Raw genomic sequence first — 22,761 nt, 5'->3', positions numbered from 1 at the left:
ATAATTTTCAGATGAAAATTGTGCTATTAGCAACATGAAGCATGATTAAATTGGTAACAATATGAATGGTTCATAGCTCCCCGATAAGCCAAGAGCTATTGTTTACATCACATCTGGAGAGGTGCTCCCTTTTTCCCTTCCCTCCCCCGCCCCCCCCCCCGCCCACTGAGAAGACTGCATTGGAAGTCTGTTTGATGTGGATTCTTGTCACCTTCTGACTGGTCCTTTGGAACTCTGCCCATTTTGTGAGTTTTGTTCCATGTCTGAAAAGAAGTTGTCTGTCACTTCTTTCAATAGAAAGACCTGCTTGCAATTCCTGTTGGAATCTGGATCAGTCACCACATTTGTCATGTTTTTGTTAAAGGAAGTTATATTGCTGGTATGAATACAAGAAGCTTAGAGTTGTATCCTTGGTACAAAGTAACTGTGTGATTGATATGAATGGATAGTAGCTAGGTCAAAAAGCTTTGAGATCGGCCAGATAGAGGCAAGAGAAACATGCATATACAAACATTTTTATTACCTCACACTTTACCTCACATGACCTCAGTTCTGTGAAGTGCAAACAATGCCATTTGCTCTGGCAAACACAGGGAATGGAGGAAGGTGCTTAGTTATATATAGAAAGCTTTTGACTATTCTCATGTGTGTGAGACTGTAGTTGTGAGGGGCGGGGGTAAGCAGCCCCAAAGAGGCAAAATATAATCAATTTGTTTTTATAAAGAAACAAGCAGTTCAGCTAGGTGTTCAAGATGAGGAAATTCAAGCCATGGTGTGCTGGTATGATGAAAGCTTGCTAAAAAGATCAAGATTATTTGTAAACACATATCAAGTACATCTGGGACAGGGAAAAGTTTAGCATTCAGTATTGCCAGAGTTTAGCATGGGTCTTGCTATATGGTGAGTTTTCCTAAAGCCTCAGCTCATGGTGTCAAGTAACAAAAGAAAATGTCAGCTTTCATTTTTTTTAAATAAGTTTTTAGCCCTGCTGCTTGTGGAGAAAAGTTTGAAAACATTACCTGAGTGTACCTTAAAGGCTCAAAAGTTAGAAGACCAAATCATTCAAAAAAATCTTCAAATTTATTATTTTGAAAGATTTCTTGACTTTTTAAAAAGTCTTGGAATTTTTGGGGCCTGACGTGGGATATTTTTGTTGTTTTGTTTTTTGGAATGTGTGTGGTTTGCAGTATTGATATCCTGTGGGGAAGTCGTACTCTGTCCTGGGGAGCTGTGGAGAAAGACCCAGAAGTGTGCGGCCTTTGAAGTCTGCTCGAGGAAGCTAAGAGGCAGAGAGCAGATAAGCAGGAGGATAACCTGCAGGGCAGGAGCAGGAGGCCACCTCCTTGATCCTGGAAGGACAGGGCTGGATGCAGCCCTCAGCATTGCTCAGAATGCACTAAACTGCCCCTCCCCTGCCAGCACTCAAAGCTGCCTGAAGCGCCCCATGCAGCATTCCCATGGTGATTAAAGGGCCCAGGGGCTCCAGCTGCTGTTGCTGCTGTGGTAGTGGTGGTGATCGTGGCTAGGAGTCCCAGGCCCTCTTCAATCACTGAACCCTGGGGCAACTATCAATGGGCCTAAGGTGACAATTTTATAGTGAGGGTATTGGGAGCCACTGAATCAAGCTACATCTTGTATATGATGGAAACCAATTCAGCACAGGGGGTGTGGCAGCATCCCTTGTTCCAGCATCTTTCTTTCCTCAGCAAGTTCCCAACCCATATGGGACTGCAGACTAGCCTTCTTCAGTCAGCTCCTGCTTGTTTAGATGCTTATAAAACTAAAATTGACAGGTCATGATGTCACAACTTTAAAATACTCATAACTCCTTGTAGGGACTCAGCATAGCCCCTTGCAAAACACAGTAAATGGTTTGTGCACAGGGGGTCTATTGGTAATAATGATTAGAAACTAAAAGCTTTTCTGCAAACCCACTAGTTCATAGGGTCATTTTGGGGCTCGATACAAATACAACTCTCTTTACTTTGTTTGGTACATGGAATTATTGTGGAGGAAAGGTAAAGTGTCTTTGTGCTCAAGTCCATGTTTTTGTCTGTCTCCTTTTAGATTCTGCTTAAGAATAAGGGGCATTTAAATGTGCTACACTGTGCATCTGCTAACTCGTGCTGTCCCATTCCCATCCTCCCATTTGTGACTGAGCACTTATTGATGCAGCTAGCTCCAGTGATGTGCGTAACAGAGAAGGAGGAACTGGAGAGCCAACGTCCTCTGTGGGCCCCTAGGCAAGGTGTTTGGGGCAGTTTTGCATTCCTAGAAGGGGCGTGGCCTTGGGCAGAAGGGGCAGGGCCAGGTCAGTCAACCCTCCATGTTGCCCAGAATGCAGCACGTCCGCCCAGCCCTCAAAGCCGCCTGAAGCACACGACGCGGTGTTCCGGGCAGCCATTTAAAGGGCCTGGAATTCTGGCTGCTGTCATTGTCCATTAGTGGGCCTGAGGAGAAAGGATTGCACAAAGGGGCCATTAGTTTCTCCCATAGAATTAGTACACCTGCCCTGGCACATCCTGCATAATCTTAAAAAAAAAAAGTTGGAAGAATTCCCTGAAGCAATGATTTCACTTGGATCATTATCCTACTGTGTGTACCAGATAGTTAGCCTAATTAATGTGAATGGAGACTTTTAAAAACGGCAATAAAGGATACCAAAGCAAAGACCTAAATAAAAAGTATTGCATCAGTGACCATCACTTATAATGTCCCGTGCTGTTTGCATGCTCACCAATAAATAAAGGACAGCTTCCATCAAAAGGAACAGGGAACAGAGCACATAACTTTTCTTGTACCTGTGTGGAGAGAATGAGGGCTCTATCTGGGACTATATGCATTAATAATTCTCCTGCTATGTAGGGCCCCATTCATCAGGGTACTTAAGCTCATCTTTGACTTTCAGTATTTCCACTGAACTCATATGTTGAACGTTAGGTTCCCGCTAGTCACTGAAAGAGGAAAAATGAAGCAGTGTAATATGCTGTCTTTGACTGGTCTCTTGTTGACCAGATTTTGCCTTCTGGAGGACTTTTTGCTTTACAATTTACTAGAGCTATGTGAAAATGGAATTTCCCTCCCATAGGAAAATTTTGCATTTCTGGATTGGGGAGGGGAAGGAGATGTTTGGAACAGGAATGAAAAGTTAGATATGCCAAATTTTCCTAAGGGAAGACATTTAAAAAAAAATCCATTTGAGAAGAACTGAAACAACAATTTTCAAACATTTCCAGCTTGACATTCGTTGGCTTTGTAGCTCTGCAGCAGCTACTCAGAAACTTGAGAGCTGGGTTCTGGCTCCATGGTAGATCTGCCTGATTCCCTGCAAAGATTTCAGCAAAATAGCCACCTTCCCGCTGTAATGTTTTTATTTTAATGAAGCAGCTTTTTCTGATGGAAAATGCTTCCCCTCAATTTTTTTTTGTGTGGCCAACTTGGGTTTACTTCTTTTACTGCAGGAAGCATCCTTTTTGTTGTTGTTGTTGGTTTTTTTGTTTTTGTTAGAGCATTAAAATTGTTTTATAAGTGATAAGAATGATTAAAGGTCTAGAGAACATGACCTATGAAGCCAGGCTTCATGACCTGGGCTTGTTTAGTTTGGAAAAAAGAAGATTAAGGGGGGACATGATAGCGGTTTTCAAATATCTAAAAGGGTGTCACAAGGAGGAAGAAGAAAATTTGTTCCTCTTGGTTTCTAAGGACGGGACAAGGAGTAATGGGCTTAAAGTGCAGCAAGGGAGGTTTAGATTGGACATTAAGAAACAATTCCTAACTGTCAGGGTGGTCAAATATTGGAATAAATTGCCAAGGGAGGTGGTGGAATCTCCCTCTCTGGAGATATTTAAGAAAAAGGTTAGATAGACATCTGTCAGGTATGGTGTAGACGGAGCTTGGTCCTGCCTTGAGGGAGGGGTGCTGGACTCGATGACCTCTCGAGGTCCCTTCCAGTCCTATGATTCTATGATAATAAATCTGTATATTGGCCTCACCTGCCATTCAAGTTATCTTTCCCCAAGGTCCTTATAGGCTAAAGATAGGAGGGGCCTAGAGCAATGCATTGCAGAATAGAGGAAACTGCAGTCTTTATAGGTGGAATGCTGTGGTACTCATACAAGGCAGAGTAAGCAACTTCTCCACTGTATCTAGGGGTGTAAGGTACAGTATGTGTGGACATACCCCTGGTGCTAGCTTTACTTTAGATAGCTCACTAAGGCTGTTCTACACTAGACCAGGCAAGTTGGCTTAAGGTACACTATCCAGCTATGCAAAACACATAGCTGGATTTAGGTTATGTTAAAATGAGTTGCTGCAGCGTATACACTGCGGGAGGCTGAGGAGAGAACACACTCCTGTCAGCTTCCCTTACTCCTCACAGTATGAGGTGTACCGGGATGCCAGTGGGAAATGCCTTCAGCCTTTGATTTGGGGGTCTACACTACACTATGCTAAATTGAACACTAGAACATTGTCCTTGGGAGGGTCGATCTCCTCCGTAGTGCAGACATGCCCTAAAAGTGTCAGCCACACGATACAAGACTGTGCCAACACATTTGGCAATGCTCACCCTATTAAAGCTAGCATGGGTACTTCTGTGTGACTACAAACCACACCCCAGTTGCAGTGTGGCTATCAGGAATGGGAGGAAGAAATAAAAGGAGGCATGAGTATAGAGCTCTGTTTGGGGTTTAGTAAAGGGGAATGGAAGCAGACACAAGTTGAGCTATGGGAAGAAATGGGCCATGTTAATCAATAGATGAAGTCATTTCACATTGTCTTATATTTACAGTGTCAGAGCCTGACATTTTGTGTAAAGATTTGTAGTTCATAGCCGCTCTGAGAGGTGAATGACAAATGAGTCTTCTTCTGGCCAAACCTATTTGAACTCTGCTAGATTTTTGTTTCTTAAAAATTCCTCTGTATATCTTGCTGAGGCACAGTGAAGTAAATGGATATCTTTCCACTGACTATAGCGGAGTTTGAACCAGGCCCTTGGGTTTACTTTCTCTTTGGCAAATTTCTTTTTCATTTGCACTCCCTTCATTTGCCAGCTTTAAATCCCTGACTGTGTGTGGCTACATGGGTTATGCAAGGGTTGCTTAATTTTACTTTGGCTTTATTAGCCCCTAAGGGATTTGGGTCTTTTTATTTTTCACTGCACTTGGAATTCTTATTGCTGAATTAATAGATATTTTGAATAAATCATTGAGAGGTGTGCCGGAATTTGTTCTAAGAAAAAGAATCATCATGCCAGCATATCTGAGTAGAATTTAGATGTATTATCCACATGTTTAGCATGACTATTGCATATAAAACTAAATAAGATTTTTTTTTTTGCTTTGTGAACCAGAAACGGACTATACATCTGACTCACATAAACAGGAATTGTGGAATAGGAAAGTGACCTGAGCATGTTTTCTTTCTATCAGATATATTATCAGTAAAGGCCCTAACATTTGGACCACTGATGATGCTTTGAAATACTTTGCTGATATATCTAGGGGGGTTTGCTCTTTTGTGTCTGGAAAACCATCAGAAAAAATTGATTTCACTATTTGTCATCTTTATATCAGTGTGGAGTTCATTGTCATTAAAATTGAACTAGCTAAGTTGAAGCTGGGAAATATTTTGAAATATTAATTATAGAAACATTGGATTGGCTTGAATTGCTTGTTATTCATGAATAGGAAATTGCTAGAAACAAATTAACAACAATATTAAGTGCATCACCACAAAGCCACCCAAGTGCTGGAAATAGGTAGTGTAAGATTTCTATGGAGAATTTAAAATCTCCAGTAATTGCCAAATCCCCTTTCATAGAGAACACCTGTCAGTGTGAAGATGTGGGATGGATTTTTACATGCTAGATGGGCAGAATAGGTGCATCTCCGCAAATACTAGCAATAGCAGAAATGTGTGCAAAGACCTTGACCTGTTTGCATAACTGTGGCAAAGGGGCATGATCTTCCATGGAGGCCCACCACTCTCAGCTGGCAGGAGCTAGAAAAGCCTCTGCCACATGCCGGAGGTAGAAGGACGGAGGCTCCACAAGAACAGGAAGTATAAGAGGTAGGCCCTGAGGCTCAGCTGAGGTCTAGCAAATGAAGGGAGCAGATGCCTCCCAGCCATGCTATGGACAGGAGACTTCCTCCATCTCCAGGGAAACAGAGGGCTGGCTAGAGGCCTCCAGTCCCTCATGGAGTCCAGCTGTAGTGAGGAACTTTGAACACATGGAGGCAGATGCCTGGGATCTTGGACTGCCAGATGCACATGAAACCACGGAGATGCTGGGACTACAACTTGCCGACTACCAAAAAACATTGAGGATGACCAGTAGGTGCAAGTATGATCAAGGGGCAATTTAGGAAGAAGCTCAGGGGTGTCAGACTATTGGCCGAAAATGGGTTTCCCCAAGTTGTGATCAGGCAGCTCTACCACTGATAGAGCCTGACTGGGCTGCAGTGAAGTTGGGTGGCCCATGCCCCCTCCATGACACCTACTACTGGGGTGCTAGTACTCCCCCTCACCAACTGCTGGTGCTGAAAGTATCTGGCAACCCTACCCATAGTGTGTATATAATATTAAATAATATAGTAGATTTCTCCAATAGGTTGTGTATATTTCCAGCTTTGGGTTACTTTTAAATGTAATGTTTCCTCTTCTAAGGGTTGCACGAGCTGTTCCTAGTAATTCTCTGTCAGAGGTTTAAAACAAAAGTCCTTAATAAATGCTTAAGCTGTAATGTAAATGTCCCCAAACAGCCAGCTGAAGAGAAGCTAGAATAATACATGTGTTAAGACATATACCAGGGGGAGTTAGTGAGATTGATTTGGAGCAACGTGCTGGATGCTGCCTGGACTCATTGCGTTCTGGGGTTAGTGACAATTCCATAAGCAATATACCTGCATTTACAGTAAATGCCTTCATGGTGGAGGCAGAGAGAGAGGGAGTTTTACTAATGTTTCCTTCTTTTTCCTGGGTAAATCCTCTCCTGGTCTAATCAATTTTCTGCCTGCGATAGAAGTATGCAAGGATCCAGATATGGAGCTTGCTTCTAACCTGTGGGGAGCAGTATAGGAATGATCTGTAGCTTCTGGTGAAAATGAGAAAAATTAAAATTCTTATACACTGGAAGAGAGGGCTGTGCATTATAAAGGGCCTCCTTCTTTGGTTGTTACCACTGGATAAAGCTTGTGTAGCAGAGAAGAACAACCTGCTCTGTGTATATAACTCTTCTACTTTACAGATGCTTATTAGTTCAGAAACCTGGCCCTTTTTGATCTACCGAATTGCACTAGAACGTTGCCCAGGAAAAATAGAGACAGTGTTGGTTATTAAAACAAATATAGGCTGGCTTTTATCCCACTGATACTGATTTAATAATAATGTTACTCTATCAATGCAACTATTCCTGAGTCCAACTGTCGTGAATCATACACCCCATGCTCTGCCCCAACTCAGGTCCTGTCTTATATGTATGCAGAAGGCTTCTCTTGGCCCGGTGCTGGGGTTGCCATTTGGAAGGGGAGAGAGAAGAGGGAGGGGGAAGGTGGATGGGGGATGTGTTTGGCAGTGTAGCACATGCGTCCCAACCCCCTGGTGCTCCAGGGCTGAAATACTGGAGCCACATGACTGCCCGGCTGCCTGGCATGCTGAGGCTGGGAATGATGAGGTTGTGTGGCTGCTGACCCACCTGGTAGTCTAAGGCTGGGAAGCCTGGCACCCTGTGGGTGCCCATTGGAGGGGTGTGAGGGAAGCTTGGGCTGTGCTGCCTGGCAACCTGGCACTGCAAGGTAGGGAGTGTGCTAGCCTTGAGCAGTGGCCAGGAAGAGGCCAAAATGAGGGGACTGGGAGATGGGACCAGGGGCTAGCAACTACAATGGAGGCTAGGTGGGCTCCATTGGGTGCAGAAGGGTGTGGCCTTGGGCAGAAGGGGTGGGGCTGGAAGCTAGCTTCTCCAAGCCAGCCATTCAACCATCAGCCATGAATGAACTGGCTTGCATGGGAGGAATATGAGGGAAGTCATGAGGAAGATGGGACGCCAGGAGAGTTGGCTGTATTTTGAGGAAGTTTTATTGATGGCACAGGAACACACCATCCCAATGTATGGTAAGAAAAGCAAATCTGGTAGGCAACCAGCTTGGCTGAACAGTGAAATCTTTAGTGAGCTTAAATACAAAAAGGAAGTGTGCAAGAAGTGGAAACTTGGACAGATAACTAGTGGGGAGTATAAATATATTGCTCAAGCAAACAGGGTGTAATCAGGAAGGCCAAAGCACAACAGGAATTGCAGCTAGCAAGAGATGTGAAAGGTAACAAGAAAGGTTTCTACAGGCATTTTAGCAATAAGAGAGTGGTCAGGGAAGGTCTGGGGGAGGTAACCTAGGCTGTGTCCAGACTCAGGGGTTTTTTCGGGAAAAGTAGCCTTTTTCCGAAAAAACTTCACCTGCGTCTAGACTGCAGCCGCGTTCTTTCGAAATTAAATCGAAAGAACGCGGCTTTTCTTTCGACGGCGGTAAACCTCATTTCACGAGGAAGAACGCCTTCTTTTGAAAGTGCTTCTTTCGAAAGAAGGCGTTCTTGAATGTAAATAGGGCTTCTTCGAAAGAGAGCATCCAGACTCACTGGGTGCTTTCTTTTGAAAAAGCGGCTTGCTCTTTCGAAAGTTCCGCGTGCAGTCTAGACGCTCTCTTTCGAAAGAGGCTCTTTCGAAAGAGGCTTGCAGTCTAGACATAGCCCTAGTGACAGATGTCAAAAAAACTGAAGTACTTAATGCTTTTTTTGGTCTCTGTCTTCATAGATAAGGTCAGCTCCCAGACTGCTGCACTGGACAGCACAGTATGGGGAGGAGGTATGCAGACTTCAGTGGAAAAAGAACAGGTTAAGAACTATGTGGAAAAGCAGGACATACACAAATCCATGGGGCCAGATCTAATGCATCTGAGGATGCTGAGGGAGTTGGCTGATGTCATTGCAGAGCCATTGGCCATTATCTTTGAAAAGTCTTGGCGATCAGGGAGGTCCTGGATGATTGGTAAAAGGCAAATGTAGCGCCCATTTTTTAAAAAAGGGAAGACAGACAATCCAGGGAACTATAGATCAGTCAGCCTCATCTCAGTCCTTGGAAAAATCATGGAGAAGATCCTCAAGGAATCCATTTTGAAGCACGTGGAAGACAAAAAATTGATCTGGAATAGTCAACATAGATTCATCAAGAGCAAGTCATGCCTGACCAACCTGATTGTCTTTTATAACAATGTAACTGGCTCTGTGGATGTGGGGAAAAGTGGTGGGTGTGATATATCTTGACTTTGGCAAAACTTTTGTTATGATCTCACACAGTATTCTTGCTAGCAAGTTGAAGAAGTATGGATTGGATAAATGAACTGTAAAGTGGATAGAAAGTTAGCTAGATTGTAAATCTCAATGGGTAGTGATCAATGGCTTGATGTCTGATTGATGGTTGATATCAAGCGGAGTGTCCCAAGGATCAGTTCTGGGGCTGGTTTTATTCAACGTCAATCTGGATGAGCAGATGGATTGTTCCATCAGCAAGTTTGCAGATAACGCTAATCTAGGAGGAGAGGTAGATACGCTGGACTGTAAGGATAGGGTCCAGAATGACCTATACTAATTAGAGGATTGGGCCAAAAGAAAACTGATGAGGTTCAACAAGGACAAGTGCAGAGTTCTGCACTTGGGACGGGAGAATCCCAAGCATTGTTATAGGCTGGGGACCGTCTGCCTAAGCAGCAGTTTGGTAGAAAAGGACATGGGGAATACAGTGGATGAGAAGTTGGATATAAGTGAACAGTGTGTCCTTGTAGTTAACAAGGCTAATGGCATATTGGGGTGAATTAGTAGGAGCATTGTCAGCAGATCTAGGTAATTGATTGTTCACCTTTATTCTGCACTGGTGAAGCCACATCTGGAGTATTGCATCCAGTTCTAGGCCTCCCACTATAAGAAGGATGTAGATGCATTTGAGAGGGTCCAGCGGAGGGCAGCCAAAATGATTAGGGGGCTGGAGCACATGACCTATGAGGAAAGGCTGAGGAATTTGGGCTTATTTAGTCTGCAGAAGAGAAGAGAGATAACAACCTTCAACTACCTAAAGGGGTTTCCAAAGAGGATGGAGAGAGGCCTCAGTGGTCTCAAGTTTCAGTGAGGGGGAGATCTAGGTTAGACATTACGAAAACCCATTTTACTCAGAGGGTGATGAAGCCCTGGTATGGGTTACCTAGGGAAATGGTGGAATCTTCATCCCTGGAGGGTTTAAGTCCTAACTTGAGAGAGCCCTGGCTGGGATGATTTAGTTGGGGTTGGTCTTGCTTTTAGCAGGCAGCTGGACTTGATGACCTCCTGAGGTCTCTTTCAACCCTAGGATTCTATGAGAAGAGCCGAAGGGTGTGAGAGAGACATTTCTTGAAGTGAATGTACAACTGGTTCCTCATCTGCACCTCTGACTGAAATGTTATGCTCATGCATGATTCAAGGAACTGGCTGCCATATTTTTAGAAAGTGTGTTTATTATTAATAGGCAGGCAGACAATGCACTATGAGAAAATGACTTTAAATCAAGGAGCATTAAGAAATGGATGTGGGAGAGGAATGGGGGAAGAGGGCCAAGCAAATGGATGATGAAAGAAGAATTTCCTTTCTGATTAGAAAAGCAATAGCCCCATCCCATTAAGCAACTAATACTGAAGACGCTGAATGAAGACACTGGCATTTGCTTTTCCAGCCACTGGTTTAAATGTCACTATTCATTACTTTTTTTCCGAGCCAGAATTGCTGATGTGCCAGAGTGTCTCATTATGACAGTGGATGATTCTCTTTGCCAAAGTGAATTTAGAAGAAAACCAATCCTGAGGGCACTGTAGATTGACTGTAGGGAAAAGCACTTTCTGAAGCATGTAGCTGCAGTTGGCGGCAGCTCGTGGCAGTCTGCGTGCAGGTTTCAGGGCAGACAGGCAGAGCTGATGAGAGTGCCTGGGTTGCTGGATAGGAACACACAGTGACAGCTAAATCTGGTTATTCTCAGGGAAGAAAAGAGGAAGACGTAGATAAAGTGAAAAAGAAGGATGCTGTCTGTTACAATTTAAACCAAATACCCTGCAGTCACAGCAAGAAAGTACTGACCAATGTATTAAGGCAAAATAATCATGCAAAAGACTCAAGGTAAAGGCAGCCCAAACTATATGCAACAGCAAACCCAGGCTTCAGATGGAGAACCCAGACCTCATCACTAATCAGCTTTCCTCCTCTTACCTCAATAGAGAGTAATGGATCCATTTAATATAATAGGTTTCTCCTCATCCTTTACTAGCCTCCACATTCAAGGCCCCTGGGACTAGCCTGACAAAACAGGGTTCCAGATGGACTGAATATTCATGTAGAACAAAAGCAGAGGTAAATGGTTTAAAAACGGCATGTGTTTAACTTATGCGAGTTCAAATATTGTCTTATCAATGTTAGAGAAGCCCAGAGCTGGATGAATACTGCAAACAAAAGAAAATCAACCTCCTCCCCCGCCCAAATGTATTTGTGACTATTGTCATGCTTTTTGACATCCTTCCTGGGCCTGACTCTTTTTTTTTATGGAAGGCCAGGTGAGATGGGTAGGAAAATGTCACTGAAAACAAGGTGAAAAAAGCTCCTGAGGAAATTAAAAAGTGTGAAGGCACAAAACTCCCAAGGGCCTGTTAAGAGAAAAGAAACAAAGGATGGATGCAGCATCACTTTCTCTCATTGAACATTCTGGTGGGGGTTTCTGTTACTTTCCCAGCACCAATAATTGCCCTGGTAGGGTGTAATAACCCAGAGACAGCAAAGGACAGAGAAGCGGTGTCTGGAATCCTACTTTCCAAGGGCATTTTTTGGCATGGCCAAACCAAAACTATAAGTGAGGTTCTATCACAGCAATTGAGGAAACTGAAAGAAAACAAGTCACAGACCTCCCCAGGTGTCAGACTTTCTGCAAGACTCCAGTGAGCAGGCGTCAGCAGCTACAGAGTGGTGTTTACCCATCTCCCTGCTGCAATGTTGCTAGTCTTTGAGGGCTTGGAACAGCTCATAGGGTCATTCAAGCATACCAAGGGATGGAATTCCACCTGGTCAGACCATGGCATAGCTAGATTGGCCCACTTGGGAGAGTCCCAAATTTGGGTGGGTGGGCGGGCAAGAATGAGGGGGCGAATGGGACAGGAGGGATAGGGGTTGAGCCCCAGCTCCACTCCTCAGCTGGAGTGCTGGGCAGACTGGCAGTGGGAGGTGGGTCTAGATATAAAGTGGGTGAGCCATGGCCCACTCAGGGCCACCCATGTGTAGGCCGCTGCATCAGACGTTGACACCGGACCAGGCTGCTCTGAATCCACAGCTCTGGCAGTGAGGGATGAGCACAATCGGAAGTACTAATGTGCCCCCAGGTTTAGTGTGTGTCCTTTCATTATTAATATTATTAATTTTCATACATAGTGTGGTAGCACCTAGAGGCCCCAAAAGGGATCAGAGTCCCATTTTGCTAGGTCCTGTACAAATACAGACTAAATAAGAGTCCCTCGTCCAAAGACAATTTATATTTTGGTTCCGTCACTGACTTACTAAAGGAAGTTTGCTAAGTCACTTCACCTTTTTTCCAAAGCCACCCTTTGTTTAGATTGTACGATCTTTGGTGCAAGGATAGCCTCTTTCTATATGGCTATGTCTACACTGGCATGATTTTCCGGAAGTGCTTTTAACGGAAAAGTTTTCCGTTTAAAGCATTTTCGGAAAAGCGCGTCTAGATTGGCAGGACGCTTTTCCGCAAAAGCACTTTTTGTGGAAAAGCGTCTGTGGCCAATCTAGACGTGTTTTTCCGCAAAAAAGCCCTGATCGCCATTTTCGTGATCAGGGCTTTTTTGCGGAAAACAAATCTCTGCTGTCTACACTGGCCCTTTTGTGCAAAAGTTTTTCGGAAAAAGACTTTTGCCCGAACGGGAGCAGCATAGTATTTCCGCAAGAACACTGACAATCTTACATGAGATCGTCAGTGCTTTTGCGGAAATTCAAGTGGCCAGTGTAGACAGCTGGCAAGTTTTTCCCAGAAAAGCGGCTGATTTTCCGGAAAAAGTGGCCAGTCTAGACACAGCCTATGTAAGTATAGAGGGTTAGTAAAATGGGAATCTGGCCTTGGCTGGGGCTCCTAGATACTATTGTAATATACATGATGATACATGATGATAATTCACAAATGAGTGGTCATCTATACAGATAATTCACAGATGACCACAAATGAGTGGTCATCTATACAGGACTGTTGTTTTACTCGTAATGCTAGCAAAACTGTGAATACTGCTGCTTGAAGAATAAAAGCATTTGGCTAACCTTGCTGCTATTTTAAATGGGATTGAAAATTGTTAAAGGAAAATATTTTTTCTTGCAAAAATGTGAAGAAGTGGAAATCCTTATTCTCACAATTCATCCTCAGACGATCAGAGGCCTGTAAAATATAAACCTGGAAAATGTCTCATTTGGTTCTTAGTTGTGCACCATTTGAATGGGCAAAACCTTCATTTACACACACACACCAGGGGTAGTTGGATGCACAAGCACTTGATTTGCATGATCACGTGGGCAATGGGACTCCTGCCATTTGAAAATGAGTCAAATAGTGTGACCTGTGATACGTTAATGACAGGCAGCTACAGAAAGGATCTTAATTCTGAAACAAAATACCATTGTTATTTGAGAAGCCGTCAATATCCTTCCTCCTTAGAGAGATTATAGCTCACTTTAAGAGCTATAAATTAAGAAGTGCTTATTGGTATGAAGGAGAAAGACTATACAAAGCCTTAAGGATAAAAATAAAGTCAATTTACTTTTTTTACTACAAACCAGGGAAGGATTTTAAATATAGCAGCTAAGAGATTCCAGCTGCAGTGAGTTTTTTAGTGCTAGAGATTACAGAAGCTGCAATTACTAAAGGGAAGTAGTTGGGAGATTTATAAATAATGAATTGCTCTAATCCCATGAGGTCATCATAAAAGATTTGTACAAGAGCCTTGGAAGGATATAATGGGTCACAAACTTGATAGATGCCTGAGATTGCAGCAAAATAGACAATCTGGTTAACATGAGCCTCAAGAAAAGCTAGAGTCCAAAGCATCTTCAACGTTACAAACTTTGGGAAAGGGAGAAATACCCAAACCAGTGAAATGGGGAGGGTAGCAGTGGTTTGTAGAGGGTAGCAGTGGTTTGTATAGGAAAGGGTCAACCCAACATTTGCTCAATCTTGTCAGTTCAAAGATCTGGCGTGTCTTGTCATGGAAATGTTGTTGCAAACTCTGCAGAGATGAAGAATTGTCCCTGTACATCAGACAGTAGCACTCATGATTATCCCTAATACCTGCCCAGAAAAAAATAGATGTGTGCTGAAAGAATAGGACTCAAAATACATCCATTGAAACAACAGTGGTAACAGGAGAATTCCAAAGAACCCCTGGCTGCTATGAGTAAAATAAGAGAGACCTGTTATTTTAAGTGTTCCCATGGTATGATGATGTTACATTAATGCTCAGTCTTCAAATGATCATTCATAGGAAAACATGTTGACTTACACCTACAGAGGCATATGTGGAAGTGCAGTCTGAATGCTACAAACTAGTCAGAAGCCAAATGTATCCAGTAAGGAAATAGATTTGAGAGACTTTTTATATCTGTGGCAAACAACTTTCCAATGACCTTTGATGAAACAGGGAGTTAATGGGACTACTTCTCTGCTTAAGTGCTTTGTTGGATCAGGGCCCTAGTAGATAGGAGCCTGCAAGCAAGATCATTGTTTAAATTCTTCACTTGATCACTGAGAAAATTCTCAGGGGGATCATAGAATAGCAGCTGCCCAGCTGACCATGCTGGCTGCATGTAGCAAACATCCTCTTGCCTGGAATACACTATCTGAGGTGGAGGATCTATGGGGAGAGGAGGCTGTGTAGTAGAGGAGAGAGTCTACTGCAAGGATCTATAACAGTGCTGCATAAAATTCAAGGAGCTGAGGCAGGAGGCAAAGCTAGGCAAACAGTTGCTTTGGTGCAGAGCCGCAGATGTGCCACTTTTACAAGGTGCTGCCTGTCATCCTCGGTGTCAACTCCACCTCCACTGCCAAGGCCCTGTGGATAACTTTCAGGCAGGGACTGGAGTCACAGGCCATTAGAATGAACCCTGAGGATGAGGTGCTGGACAAAAAAAAAAAAAAAGGAAGAAGATGTGGGACTGGCATCAAGGAGGCCCAGTGGTGTGAAGAGCCAGGACCTCTTTTTGATTCCTGAGCAGTATAGATAGTCCCAGCAGTATAACTCTGGTGAGCCTGGTGCAGGCAAGGGAATCACTGCTAAGTACTGTTTTCTTCAATACTATAGGGACACATCTGCTCATGTGCTACTCTTTTAGTTAAGCTAGAAGAGCTAGTGAAATAACCGAGGGTATGTCTACACTACCCTCCTAGTTCGAACTAGGAGGGTAATGTAGGCATACCGCACTTGCAAATGAAGCCCGGGATTTGAATTTCCCGGGCTTCATTTGCATAAGTGGGGAGCCGCCATTTTTAAAACCCCGCTGGTTCGAACCCCGTGCAGCGCGGCTACACGGGGCACGAACTAGGTAGTTCGAACTAGGCTTCCTAGTTCGAACTACCGTTACTCCTCATTCCACGAGGAGTAACGGTAGTTCGAACTAGGAAGCCTAGTTTGAACTACCTAGTTCGTGCCCCGTGTAGCCGCGCTGCACGGGGTTCGAACCAGCGGGGTTTTAAAAATGGCGGTGCCCCGCTTATGCAAATGAAGCCCGGGAAATTCAAATCCTGGGCTTCATTTGCAAATGCGGTATGCCTACATTACCCCGCTAGTTCGAATTAGCGGGGTTGTGTAGACATACCCCAACAGAGGTACAGCTGCTATCTGCTTCTCAGTCCCTATACAGCTAGGCAGAGGAGGCCCTGCAGAATAGTTTGTGCAAGTGTTACACTAACAGGCAGAACTGAACCTGGGACTTCTGTGCTGTGTCTACACTGGCGCGTTCTTGTGCGAAAATGGCTGCTCTTGCACAAAAACATGCCGCCTGTCTACACTGGCTGCGCATTCTTGCGCAAGGAAACTGATGTTGTACTGTAGAAAATCAGGGCTTCTTGCACGAAAACTCTGATGCTCCCTGTCAGGAAGAAGCCCTCTTGCTCAAGAGCTCTTCCAGAAGAGGCCAGTGTAGACAGGCAATATGAATTTCTTGCGCAAGAAGCCCCTATGGTTAAAATGGCCATCAGAGCTTTCTTGCGCAAGAGAGTGTCTACACTGCCATGGATGCTCTTGCGCAAAAGCACATCTCTTGCACAAAAGCAAATGGCAATGTAGATGCTCTCTTGTGGAAGAGTTTTTGCACAAGAACTCTTCCAGAAAAGAGTTCTTGCACAAGAAGCTGCCAGTGTAGATGTAGTAGAGTTTAGTGCATGAGCCTCTACTACATCTTGAGCTAAAAGCCAGATGGTCTCTCAGCTACGGCTGTCGAGGAAATATTATTTTCTCTGTAAGTGGTCTAAGTGCCACTACATGGGACAGTGAACCACACCCAGAATGTGTGGTGGTTACATATGCACACCAGGGTATCCCACAAATCCTAGTAGAGAGTGCTAAGAAACATTCCTGGAGATCATCAGAAATCCTCTGCTAAAGGTTTCTGGGGAAGAATGCCTTATTTCTTCCCCTGGGGTAGGACAATTGCTAGGCCACTCTGCAATGACTTTAGCAGCGCACAGGCTAGTAGCATGTGGACCCAGTCTGCATCCAGATGCCTGCAGGAGCTGCTCCCTTGCAGCCTCAGTTGCTCTCAGGAGTGAGATATCCACAACTGTCACCGTCACCTGTGGAAAGTGGTGCCAGTAGTCAGTACAGTTGCTCTATGCACTTGTACTGGTGGCCAAATGCTCTCTCTCTCTCTCCCCTTCTCCCTGGACCATACTTGCCATGGCTGGCTGAAAGGATCTGAGACAAACAGAAGGACAGCCTGAACAAGCAGAGTAAGAAGTCAGAGAGAGGGTGAGTGAGGTTAAATTTAAAAGGCTGGCAGGCGGCAGTAACAGCCACAGGAGATTCGTGTCTGTGTAGGCTGACTAGATGGCTTTCAGTCAATATATTTTATTTTTTATAATTTATAAGGGTATAAGTAAGCAAAAAAATACATTAGATGGCTGCGGTCCCCACTGGCCTTCTACTTAGCTGTCATCCAGTGGAGCTGGCCTTTTCCCATAGGTATCGGAGTAGAAGTGGCTCAGTGGATGTGTACTGTTTTCTCTCCTCAGTAACACTGCAGCAAATGGCCTGCATCCACCCCCTCCCCACCTTCCCTTGCTGCCTAAGCCCTTCTTTCCCTCAAGGACTTTGGCTTCTTTTGTGTGGCAGAGAGGGGCAGAGCTGAATGGAAGCCAAACAAAAGTACTGTGCCTGTGGCAACGGGCTGGAGAGAGGAGCTTGTCAAATGGGAAATGGAGCATGAGGCTAGAAAAGAAAAGGGGGGTGGGTGGGTTGTATTTGTATTGGCACGTGGCAAGCAGCTTTCATGCTTATGTGATGCTAACTTCCTTCCCATAAGTGCCTCTGGCAGCCTGACCCTGGCAAATACAGAGGTCCCCAGGCAGCCTATCCCTTCCCTGTTCTCTGCAGCATCAACATCCCTTGTGCACAGGCTTTTTCTTAACAAAAAAAGATTCCCTCCCACCGTAAATTTGTTTACAATTATTTTAAACTATTTCATTCCCCTCTCCCCCCCCAAATCAAACTTGAGACAGATTCTGAAAGACAGGCAGAGAGAGGTTTGGTATAGTCCTCAGACTAGCCCACTGCCTCTCTTGCCAGTGTCAGGCTAAGATTTTCAGTCTTTGTTTAGGATCCTAAATAAATGGCCAAGTAAACATAAATGCTGAGCTACTGGCAGCACACTTTGAAGTCAGGGGAAGCCGTTTTGGGTGTTTGGTTGCTTTTAAAAATCTAGCCATTTAGTAAGTGGACATGGGAGTCTAAAGCCAGGCTTCTATTGCTGAAATTCTTGGTCAACATTTCCCATAGAAACAAATTGGTGGGGAATTAGGGAAATGGAATGAAAGATAAAAAATTTAAACCCAGCTAGAGGACATGGAACCTGAGTCAAAAGTGCCATAGGGAAGGAACATCTACACAGCAAAAAAGAAAACACACCCTCCCCACCAAAAAAACCCACCCAAAATCTGTGGCAACAAGTCTCAGAACTGGGGTTAACTGTGTGGGCTTGTGTTATTAGGTTAAAAATTTGGATGTTCCCAATCAGGCTACAACACAGGCCCAGAGACACTGGCTACGTCTAGACTGGCATGATTTTGCGGAAATACTTTTAACGGAAAAGTTTTTCCTTTAAAAGTATTTCCGCAAGAGTGTCTAGATTGGCACAGATGCTTTTGAGCAAAAAGTGCTTTTGCGCAAAAGCATCCGTGGCCAGTCTAGACGCGATTTTGCGCAAGAAAGCCCCGATTGCCATTTTAGCCATTGGGGCTTTTTTGCGCAAAACAGTTCTTCCCTGTCTACACTGGCCCTCTTGCGCAAGTATTATTGCGCAAGAGGGCTTTTTCCCGAGCGGGAGCGGGAAAGTATTTGCGCAAGAAGCACTGATTGTACATTACAAAGTCAATGCTCTTGCACAAATTCAAGTGGCCAGTGTAGACAGCTGGCAAGTTTTTGCACAAAAGCGACCACTTTTGCACAAAATCTTGCCAGTCTAGATGCACCCATGGAGTATAGAGACATCTTGGATCCTAGGTTCTAGTCCAGAGGTTCTCAAAGTGGGCCATGGGCCTGCCCAGGTGAGTGGCTGACAGGCCTGTGCCACTTTGTTTGTTTACCTGAAATATCCGTAGCTATGGATCCTCACAGCTCCCCTTGGCTGTGGTTCACCATTGCCAGCCACGGGGAGCTGTGGGAAGTGGTTTGGAGTGTGCCAGCTCTGTCATATGTGCCCACTCTCAGGGGTGATAGTTCACAAATGCTCTGCTTCCTAGCAGCTCACAAATTCTGTTTGGTAGCTACAATGGTTATAAAACACTATGTGCTCTTTGCAAGCCCTGGAGGGGAAAAGAGCAGGCATCCAGTGAAAGGGAAATGGGAGAGGTGGTAGTTCTGTTCATCTGTTTAATGATACACCCTTTCCTCACAGTTCCTTCCTCCAGTCAAGATAAGTAATGTTAGAAACCAGTGGCAGTATGTGCTATCTAAGCTAGGAACAGTGGAGAGAAACAAGATGGGTGGTGCCTCAACCCTGAAGAGATGGATGCCCCTGTGTTGAGATTAACAGATTTGTAATGTCTTTGGCTTGTCTTGGCATGTTCATGGCCGCTTTGGAGTCTTGATAATACATTTCCACCTTAGCCATCCAGCAGGCAGTGCACAATAGTTCTCCTCATTTGTTTAGAGATGTTGGAATTTTTGGACAGACTAGTTTATCTGTGCTTTCCTATTGTTGTTTTTCTGTTCAGCAAACCGTTGGAGACCTGCTTAATGCTTGTTCCTACATTTTAAAGCACAGCTGTATAAAGATGAGTTTTCTCTGAGTATTTTACTCATAGGGTGATATACTGCTTTCATTCATATACCATGGAGTGTGGACTGTAGATTTTCATGTAATTGAAAGAAGCTAGTGGTATTTAGTATCTATCATTTAACATATGCCAGAATAAAAGGTGTTTATGTACCTAACTGCAGTGAGTTATATCTTTGAGGATGTGCACCTTTCTGTATGAGTCTCCCGTGCTCTTATGTAACAGGATTTGTTCCTGATTGATACTCTGTTAGGGTATGTCTACACTACAAAGTTAATTCGAACTAACAGACGTTAGTTCGAATTAACTTTGATAGGCGCTACTCTAGCGCTCCGCTAGTTTGAACTTAATTCGAACAAGCGGTGCGCTTAATTCGAACTAGGTAAACCTCATTCACGAGGACTAACGCCTAGTTTGAATTAACTAGTTCGAATTAAGGACTGTGTAGCCACTTAATTCAAACTAGTGGGAGGCTAGCCCTCCCCAGCTTTCCCTGGTGGCCACTCTGGGCACCACCAGGGAAACTCTCTGCCCCCCTCCTGGCCCCGGAGCCCTTAAAGGGTCACGGGCTGGCTATAGTGCCCCTGCCAGGTGCAAGCATGCCAGCACCCAGCCAGCAGACCCTGCACCTGGCATGGCACGAGCCGGCCACCCGCTACCACCCAGCCCTCCGCCTCTTCCTGGGATCAGGCTGGCGGCTCCCAGGAGCCTGCCCAGGTCCGCAAGAGGCAGGCGCCCGCCTGGTCTAGTGCAGACATCGTGGACCTCATCCACGACCTCTGCACTAGGCATAGGAAAGTGGCCATCTAGGGCAGGATAGCTGCCAGCCTGGCCACCCAGGAGCAGGTTGGCATGAAAATCAAGGTGGTCCAGTGAGACCCCCGACCCTGAGCCCTGAGCTTAGAATGGCCGTAATGGGTCAGACCAAAGGTCCATCTAGCCCAGTAGCCTGTCTGCTGACAGCGGCCAACACTAGGTACCCTGGAGGGGATGGACCGAAGACAATGACCAAGCCATTTGTCTCCTGCCATCCATCTCCAGCCTTCCACAAACAGAGGCCAGGGACAGCATTCCTACCCCCTGGCTAATACCACTCCATGGACTCAACCTCCATGACTTTATCTCACTTCTCTTTAAACTCTGTTCTAGTTCTAGCCTTCACAGCCTCCTGCAGCAAGGAGTTCCACAGGTTGACTATTTGCTTTGTGAAGAAGAACTTTCTGTTGTTAGTTTGAAGCCTGCTACCCATTCATTTCATGTGGTGTCCTTTAGTCCTTCTATTATGGGAACTAATGAAGAACTTTTCTTTATGCACCCTCTTCACACCACTCGTGCTTTTATAGACCTCTATCATATCCCCCCTCAGTCTCCTCTTTTCTAAGCTGAGAAGTCCCAGTCTCTTTAGCCTCTCTTTATATGGGACCTGTTCCAAACCCCTGATCATTTTAGTTGCCCTCCCCTCTCCCACCCTCTCTCTTCCCCTCTCCCACCTTCTTTTCCCAGTCTCCTCGAGTTTTGCTCAATAAAGAGAGTTTCTATTTTTGAACACACGTGTCCTTTATTTTGTACATCAGGAAGGGGGGCTAGGGAGGGGTAAGTGGAAGGAGGTGAGGGAGGAATGGGGTACGAGCCCCCGATGGGGAGGACTGGGCTGGCTCTGCGGGCTCCTCGTGGTGGAAACTCTCCTGAAGCCCCTTGATTGACCCCCCGCCCCCCTCCGGATGGCAGCCTGCGGCAAGTGCAGCCGGGCTGATGGCCGAGTGCTGTGATGTGACGAGTGTGGGCACTCAGGGCACTCCAAGCCAGGGCTGCTTTGCAAGCGGGGAACCCCTGAGAACTGTCTGTCCAGGGTGGGGGTCAGGTCTCTTTAAGCACAGCCCTTGGCTAGCCTGAGACAGCAGCTCCATGCTCTAAGTCCTAATCTGATGCCCTGCCGGCACTGCTTCCGGCCATACTTAACCTCAGTTCAGGGTCCACTCAGTGTGGACATGCTAGTTCCAATTAGCAAAACGCTAATTTGAACTAGTTTTTAAGTCTAGATGCGCTAATTCGAATTAGCTTAGTTCGAATTAACTAATTCGAACTAAGTTAGTTCGAATTAGTGCTGTAGTGTAGACATACCATTATATTCTTTTACTTATGTTAAACAGACCTGGTTCATTTCAAAATGTCCTCATAATTTGTGTTTGTTTTTTCTTTTACCTAATTTATCCATGGTCTTTAATTAGCAAACTTTAAAACTGGCTGAAAAACAGAAAATAATTTGAGAGAATTTTCACAAAAAGTTATTTTCAGTTTGGATTGAGATTTTGAAATTTTTCTAAAGGCCCTTCATAAAATACATGAGAAATATATAATTAAACCATAGTAACTGCAATTTGTGTGAATAATAAGTCGTTAGTCCTTGAGTCATGCTCCAAATTTTTTTGACAGTGGATTTCTTCAGTCCTAATAGGCCATGAGTTCTAACTGAGGGCAGTGGAATTTTATGAGACATCAGTTAGCAATGGATTTGGCTCTCGTTATGAAATGAGTGTTGTGAAATCTCTTTAATGAAAGATTATTTGAATTTCAAATGATAATAAGGTTGCTTGGTTAATGCTGCATACCTCAATGGGCAGAGGGACTTCAAGAGTTTTCATACTACTTTGGATCTAAATGGTAATTCCTTCCACATTCTTTGTGGTTTCACAGTGTTTATAATAATTCTTTCTTGGAATCCAACATATACAGTTTATCCAGCTGTGCCTTTGATGTCAGTCCTATGGCCTCCAGGGACAAAAGCTGTGAACGAGTGGTTAGTGATAGACACCCCTGAGGTTATGACATCTTTAACATACGCTCATCAGCATAAGAGTTTTCCACGGCTGTGGATTAAGCAATTTATTTGGCTATAAAACAGAAAACTAGTTAAGTGAATTTTACTGTTGAATCAATAGAATAATAATAAATGGGCTATAGTATAATGTCCGCTGAGTCAACAAGCTTTGTCCGTCTTCTTTTCATAAATCAGTTACCTTATAGTATTTACGAATAGTTCCAAATTGTTATGAGCAAACTGAAAAATGATATTGAAAATTCCTTGAGAACAGAATTTCTGTACTGTGGAATCTTTCCTTTTTTACAAGACATAAAATCTAACCCATCCAGAATTTCATTAACTAAAAATGTAACTC

At 44.4% G+C, this 22,761-nt stretch overlaps 1 long non-coding RNA gene across 1 annotated transcript in view; it reads left to right on the top strand.

Moving 5' to 3' along the window:
• Positions 1-22,761, top strand: part of LOC112544776 (uncharacterized) — a 237,484-nt gene that overhangs the window by 85,494 nt on the left and 129,229 nt on the right. The gene's annotated exons all lie outside the window — the stretch shown is intronic.

The sequence above is a fragment of the Pelodiscus sinensis genome, chromosome 4 (genome assembly GCF_049634645.1).
Source record: "Pelodiscus sinensis isolate JC-2024 chromosome 4, ASM4963464v1, whole genome shotgun sequence".
Taxonomy (NCBI): domain Eukaryota; kingdom Metazoa; phylum Chordata; order Testudines; family Trionychidae; genus Pelodiscus; species Pelodiscus sinensis.
Note: the sequence above shows the minus strand (reverse complement) of the source record. Positions and strands in the feature narration are given on the sequence as shown.